The sequence below is a fragment of the Rhinopithecus bieti genome, unplaced genomic scaffold, assembly GCF_001698545.2.
Source record: "Rhinopithecus bieti isolate Rb0 unplaced genomic scaffold, ASM169854v2 scaffold_24953, whole genome shotgun sequence".
Taxonomy (NCBI): Eukaryota; Metazoa; Chordata; class Mammalia; order Primates; family Cercopithecidae; genus Rhinopithecus; species Rhinopithecus bieti.
This window is the reverse complement of record NW_016811502.1, coordinates 125,401-133,360: the sequence shown is the minus strand read 5'-3', so window position 1 is coordinate 133,360 and position 7,960 is coordinate 125,401.

Sequence of the window (7,960 nt, the reverse complement as noted above, 5' to 3'; positions counted from 1 at the left end):
TGAAGTATCAAAGATACTTCAGCACTTCACTAATTTTGGCAAGGAAGTGAGTCAATTTTTGCTGAATTGGATAATAGTTTTCAAATGGTGGAAGACTATTTCCTCAATTATTTATGCTATTCACAACATAATGGCTGTAGGCATGGCACATTTTTAAGTTTAATCTGCATTATTAACACTTTATTATTTTCCTAAATCTAGAAAAGCACGCAAACAAGCCAAGCCCTGGTTTATAACATGTGTTGATTTCCATGGTGGAAATTGTTGGGAGCAGGCCCCCCAAAATCTGGCTATAAACTGGCCCCAAAACTGGCCATAAACAAAATCTCTGCAGCACTGTGACATGTTCACGATGGCCATGACCCCACGCTGGAAGGTTGTGGATTTACCAGAATGAGGGCCAGGAACACCTGACCCACCCAGGGCGGAAAACCACTTAAAGGCATTCTTAAGCCACAAACAATAGCATGATCAATCTGTGCCTTAAGGACATGCTCCTGCTGCCGTTAACTAGCCCAACCTATTCCTTTAATTCGGCCCATCCCTTCCTTTCCCATAAGGAATACTTTTAGTTAATTGAATATCTATAGAAACAATGCTAATGACTGGCTTGCTGTGAATAAATATGTGGGTAAATCTCTGGTCAGGGCTCTCAGCTCTGAAGGCTGTGAGACCCCTGATTTCACACTTCACACCTCTATATTTCTGTGTGTGTGTCTTTAATTCCTCTAGCGCCACTGGGTTAGGGTCTCCTCAACTGAACTGGTCTTGGAAGTAATTACTTCTACAATGGATGAATTCAAACTACCAATATGATGTTAATGAATGGGGAGCTAGGAAGAGATTCCCAGCAGTACACTGTTATATATTATTTTCACCATTCTGATACAATGTGTGTAATAACCTCAAGAACACAGATAGTAGTAGAACATAGTAAAATAATCAGAAAGTGATGAGTTTTAGTATTTATTATGTATTTTAATATAATTCATTTGATTGTAGTTTTATATAATTTCATTTTAATAATGGCTGTATTTAACAACAAGCCTGCAAAAATAATTCCTGAATGTTTAACAATTGGCTCCTGTGCACCAGTAAAGGTCAGCTCCAACTAACTGCTAGTTGAAAGGAAAAGAGAATGATTCTAGTTGTAAATCTTGTGACTATGCTGGTTTTGATCAGGTAATTTAATTATTCAGAGCCTCCATTTCCTCACCTTACCATTAAGGATCCTAACATTTATTTCACATGTTATTAGGATGATTCGAGATAATGAATATAAATCACACATATTAGGTCCTTAATATATGGAAATTACTTTCACATTTAAGGACTGGTGAGAAGACTCTAATTGGAATTTTTGTTGTTACTGGTAAATTACTTTTTAATTATCTCATATGATATCTCTTGACTTCTGGTTTCAAGACTATATTCTTCCTTTTAAACTGGATTTCTAAACAAAGTTTCTAATACTGTAAGAGCCTTTTCAAAATTAACTGTAAATTCTCATGTTTCCTGACTAGTTAGGTATTTCCTTCCTTGAATTTCTAGCAGAAGAGGAGATGTGGGAAAGTATGATGAAATTTCAGAAAGATACTAGCAGTGCCATCTTAGGTGATGATTGATGTGAAGTAATATATCTGTCAATTATTCACATAGGCCTGGGGCATGGGGAAAGGCAGGAGGTTCAACTATTGTAATTCTTTTAAAAAAAGGGAATCTGTTCTCTAAAATAATCATCTTTCCCTTCTCAATTCTTTTCATTTTCCCCCACAGATGAGATAGCCTTGACATCATCCAGAAGTGGTAATATATACTGAGCACTGAATGTCAGATGAATGGCCTTGAATACTGCTTTTGAGTTTCTTAATTTATTTACTCTATTTATCAGTTCTATTTTGCAAAGGAAAAAATGTATTAGCTTCTGAACTCATTTTAATAACTATGTAACTGTGTGTTTGTGTGACATTATGACTAATAGTGTAAGACTGCTTCATTCCCCTTAGTATTTGTGATACCAACATAAATCTAAGTAGTAGTCTATATTACTTGGCAAATACAAAAGAAATATTTGTTTTTCAAACCCAAGTTATTAGTTTAATGTAACAGAGTGATTTTATTTTACCCTTTACAATTATTTGTATTGAAATAAATTCACACAGAAACAAAAATATTTAAAGTACTCAATACTCTGCTACATGTCATTTCTATTTTTAACACACAATTTAAAGTTAACATGGTTAAGGGAAATAAAAGACGAACACAGATGCTGTATTATTCAAAATAAAACCTTAAATCTATGAAAATAATTATGAGTTTCCGAATAACATCATTCAATGTAGTGATATTTTATTGATATTTAGCTAGTTTTAAAGACCACATCCATGTAAAATAATTTGTGAATGAAAATATTGGTAAAAGGTGGCTATGCTAAGAATATGATGTTCAACTGAAGAAACTTTATGGTGAGTCACTAGGACTATCAGTCAAATATTTTTTACTCTTCACTTCCAATCCCATTGAAGAATTGTACTTTGTGGACCCCTTATGGCTTAGTGGAGTCATGTGACTAATTTGGGCCAATGAGTTGTCAACAGAAATAACATTCCATTTTCTGGGACAGGACATTTAATTACCAGTGTGAGACTACCCAAATTTCTCTTTCTGTCCTCACTGCAATGATCAAAGTTCAAGATGGTGGCAGTTTCATCCTCCTGGGGTCCCTGCGTGTTATGTAATAAAAAATTTAGCTGGCCTATGTTCCTCATTTCTGGAGGTAGCCTTTAAACTTTGAGATTTCTTGAGTAATTGAAATGTCTTTGTCATCATTGCAGGCCCTGCAGGCCACACTTAGTAGTTTATGCTAATTAGGTGACTCTTGGTGGGCCCCTGCATAGTTGATACTAAGATAGTGAGATAGTGACTCGGAGTGGGGGTTGGTCATGCCAAAAAGACCAGCTATATGATTACAGCGTTAGACTTTTGAGCCAGATGGCATCAGCCCAACCTCCAGGAAGGGGAGGAGAGGTAAAAGATTGAATTCAACCTCTTAGCCAATGGTTCAATCATTTGAGACTGTGTAATGGAGCCCCAATAGAAACTACCAACAACAAAGCTCAAGTGAGCCTCCCTGGTTAAGAACACTCTATACTGAGAGAATTATCCATCCTAAATACGTAGGGAGAGGACACCTTTGTGTTACAGACACTCCCAGACATCACCGTCTATTCTTTTGGTTCTTTCTGATTTGTATTGATTTTGCTATAATAAAACTAATTTTAAGTATAGAGTTTTACTGAGTTCTGTGCATTGTTCTAGAAAGTTCTTGAACAAAAAGAGGTTGTGAAAATTCCAAATGTTTGGCTAGTTGGTCAGAAGTGTGGGTGACCCTGGAAACTTCCAAGCTTGTGGCTGATACATAAAGTGAGGGCGGTCTTGTGAAGGACTGTACCCTTAACCTGGGATAGTTAACATCAAAAGTAATTGCGCTGAGTGACTAGGCAGAGCAGAGCTTCTTTGCTGACCCATAATCGAGCTCAAGTGTGAAAACAAATACAACTTTTCTGCTTTACACAACAGAGGTATTGGGGTTCAGTATTACTTCTTATCCTGACTTAGTTTCATGATGCAGAAACATCTGACTGAAAACATATGGATAGGACAATACAGTTATCTTTATTTCAATCACAAACTAGTGGTTGGAATGGCCTTAGCACCTGTCTAATCCCATACCTACTATTTTAAACTCCTATGCAATGCTTTTCCCAAGTGGCTATCCAACCTCTTCTTAAAAACTCAAATGCTTTCAAGTTCACCTCTTGAGGCACCTCATTCTATTAATGGATAGTCTTTAATACGAGAACATTTTATGTTTATTTCAAATCTTCCGCTCTGCAACTTCTGTCACAGGTTCTAGTTCTGTCCTGGTGCACCACATAAAGCAAGTTTAATCTCTTATCAGTTCACAAATGTAAAATATATATATATATATTTATATAGATAGATAGATATCTGCACTATGTCTTTTCTTCATGCAAAGCTCTCAAGTTTATTCTAATGATCCTCACATGACTAGTGTAAGGTCTCATTACCATCTGGTTAGCATCTCTTGAGTACAGTCTACCTTGACTGTCCTCCTGCTGAAGTACAATGCCAGAACTGAATGTAGTCAGACCAGAAAGAAGTAGATGGGGTCGGTCCCATATGCTAATTTTTTTTGAAATCATATCATAGAGTTCACATATTTTCCATGTACAGTCCTTAAAAACCCCAGACTTTTTCAACTATACTGCTTTTAAGTCATTTTTATATTATTATGACTTTACCCATTCTTGTGACTCATAACAAATGCAAAAGAAACAGCAGACCGTGCGTGGTGGCTCACGCTCATAATCCCAGCACTTTGGGAGGCTGAGGCGGGCAGATCACGAGGTCAAGAGATCCAGACCAGTCTGACCAATATGGTGAGACCCCATCTCTACTAAAAATACAAAAATTAGCTGGGCGCAGTGGTACATGCCTATAGTCCCAGCTACTCAGGAGGCTGAGGCAGAAGAACAGCTTGAACCCGGGAGGCAGAGTTTGCAGTGAGCTGAGATCGTGCCACTGCACTCCAGCCTGGCGACAGAGCGAGATTCCGTCTCAAAAACAGAAAAGGAAAAGAAAAAGAAAGAAAATGGCAAAAGCTTGAGGCCTGAGAAACATAGTTTCAAATCCCTACTCTTGCACTTATTAACTGTGTGAGTTTGGAAGTAACTTCACCTCCCTGAACTTTAGTTTGCTCATATGTAAAATAAGGTTAATGATTTTTACTTTACAAGGGTGTTTTGAACTTGCATGTAGAATAACACCATGCCAAGAAAAAACCGGTGCATAATAAATGATAATTAAAAACCACGAAATTCATTAAAAACAAAATCAGAAGCACGGAAATAAAGAAGAACATATGAAAACTGTAAGAGTTAACTTATTTGTTAGACTTGAGTTTCAAAATTAGTCCTAATATATCAGGAAACCAAGTCAAAGGGAAACAGACCTGTGAACAAAAACTAAAACTTGCATAGCCCTCGTTATTACAAAGCAGGAAGCTCAGCAATTTCTAAGGAAAGCCAACATTATTTTTCCTGACGCCATATTCTATAATAATATTGCATGCGAGGATTTATTCAGAGGCCATAGAAAGGCATAGGGGCCATTCCCTTTATACCAAATGTCATAATAAGCAACTCAGGTTAATCTCTTAATAAATATTATACTCCAGGCACTATGTTAAATACTTTATGCATTATCAAATGTATTAGTCACAAAAGCATCATGAGTTAGTATTAGTACCACATTTTACATAAGAGAAGTATGATGCTGAGAGAGGAAAGTATGCTTTGTAAGGTCAAATAGCAGAGCAGAATTCCGACCTCACTCCATCTTACAGAGCTCTCCTCTCTCTTCATTTCTTTGCTTTACTGTCCATTTCATGGTTACTTAATCTAGTAAGCTAAGTTCTATCTACGTCTTTTAAAATCACAGGGCACAGTTTTATTTTTACTGACTTTTATTCTTCGTTTTCTAGCTCTATAGATTTTTCTAGTTCTGTAGAGTATATAAAAACTGTTTTTGCTACTTGTTCCCACACTGACTGTTTTCAGCAGAATCGGAACCACTCGCCACTTTTCCTCTGTTCTTTCTCGCTTGCTTCGTCCATATCCTATACTTGAATGCCAACAATTTTCCAAATGCCTATCCTAGGTTCTCTGTGCTTCTATTGTTATATGGTACCCTGGGACATTAACCATGCGACCATGCTTATTTTCCTTGATATTTTGGTATCCTTCACTTTCTTTTTTTTTTTTCCCTTTCAACTGCTTATTGTATATTTAAAAGGCTTCCTAAACACTGCTTCCTCTGTTTATATTTTTTTCTTAAAAAGCTTCAAAGACTCCCGATTGTTAACATGATAAAATTAAAATTCCTTAGCCTGGTGGTTGAGACTCAAACAATTTCACTTCAAATATATCACTTTAAGCATTTATTATTTCTCTGTGGTGCCGCCGCTCTAATCTTATGTTCTATTTATATCCTTCACACACTCAGTGTCCCAGCCCAACTGATTCAGTTGCTATTCTCTAACTAAATTAGCCTCCTACACATCCCCCTCTCTGCTTCTGCTGATTGGAATAACTGAGGTTCTTCTCACATCCAACACTATCCAAAATCTTACTGCTTTTCCAGGCCCAACGCAAATTCTAAACACTGTTTTGTGTATAGGCTGACCGTACAGCCACAGACATAGTTTCAAGGTCCTCTTACTGGGGCCCTGTCCCAAGGGGACCCCTAGTGGTTGAACCTGCCCAAATCACCCCCTGGTGAAGTTCATAGCTCCAAACCAGTGAAACGCAAACTGAAATCTGAGGATAATTTTTGCATTTATGTAGTAAGAAATTGTGTAATGAAAATATGAAGTCGAGTTAGACAATATATTGGTTGGACCTTACTCTAAGATCATGGTTTTTGAAAGGATGCCAATAAACTGTGAGTTACTTGATACATAAAGACTCCTATAGCCTTTGGAATTATTTTCATGGATAGAGCAGCCTCTAAAAGAATTTAACAACTTGTTTGGGACTGCAGTAATAATGTGCCGATCTCTTTAACTATATAATCTCCCCATTTGATAGTCTTTCTTAGGCCTGTGCATCTCCTGTATCAGAGTTACAGAATTATTATTAGATGAACAAGTGTGTATATGTTTCTGTCTGAATTTTCTAGTCTATAAGCCCCATGAGGGTTGTGGGTTTTTCTGATGTGTTCACCTAGTATAGTGCCTGGTAAATCATGGGGACTTACATACCCATTGGATTATTGACACCACCCATAGTAGGAAATCATGTAGCTGTTGTATAAAGACCTGCCACCCACAAAGGTTTCATTCATACTTCTCAGTATTAGAAATAAAATTCATGCTCCTGTTCCACTTTAAAATCTGTTTCTATCTTGCTATGCAATTGAAGGCAACTCTCTTACTGGGGACTCAGTTTACCCATTTGGGCCAACTAAGAAGGGTTTCAGCAATTATAACTCCTATGATAAAAGTAAATATGACTTATGTTAACCTCACATTTTTTAGTCCTTCACTTTTCTTCAAATAGCACAATTCAAGCCTTCATGAGTGATCCCGGCAATTTTTGAACAAATGTCATCATTGAAGTGCAGGCTAATTGTCCACAACGCAACGTGCTCCTCTAATAATGAAAACACTAACTACAACAGAGTGCAATGTCATTGCAATGTTAAATCATTCACTTGAAAAATGACTACGTTTTGAGGCCTGCAGAAGATAATTCAATCAATATGAATTTGCAGTAATATAGAAATAATTTTTCATTATTTCCAATTAGCTTATTTTTTTGTTTTCATTCATATAAAAATTAGGAGAGATAAATCTTCAATGACTCTTGTTTATGGAAAAAAGCATGGGCTTCTTATCCTGGTATCAAGAAATGCCAAAATTTGTTTGATAGTTTTAATAATTACCTTGATGAATCACACTGGCACACAAGCATTGGCCCCAGGGTGATAATCAGATATGGTTCCTAATTACTGAGAGCTGAGATCAGGAATTTTAAACTGTTTAGAATTTTTGCAGTGTGCCTGAGGTAAATAGTATTTATACTCTTTTTACAGATTACAAAACAGACTCATAGGTTAAGTACAATATAAACAAGGTCCTAGGAAGTGCCTGAGCTAGAATTCAGACTTAGCTGTGTCTAACTTCAAAACCTATATTCCTTTCACTCAGGCAAAGGAGTTTGACTCCAAAATTACATCATTTAAATAAAAATCAGAGTCTATACCTCATTAGCATGGGGGGATATTTCAGTCTCTCATATCCAAAATATGTTGGCAAAGACTCACATCTTAGTTCACATGTACAAATTGGCTCCATAGCAATCATATCTCCAGAAGC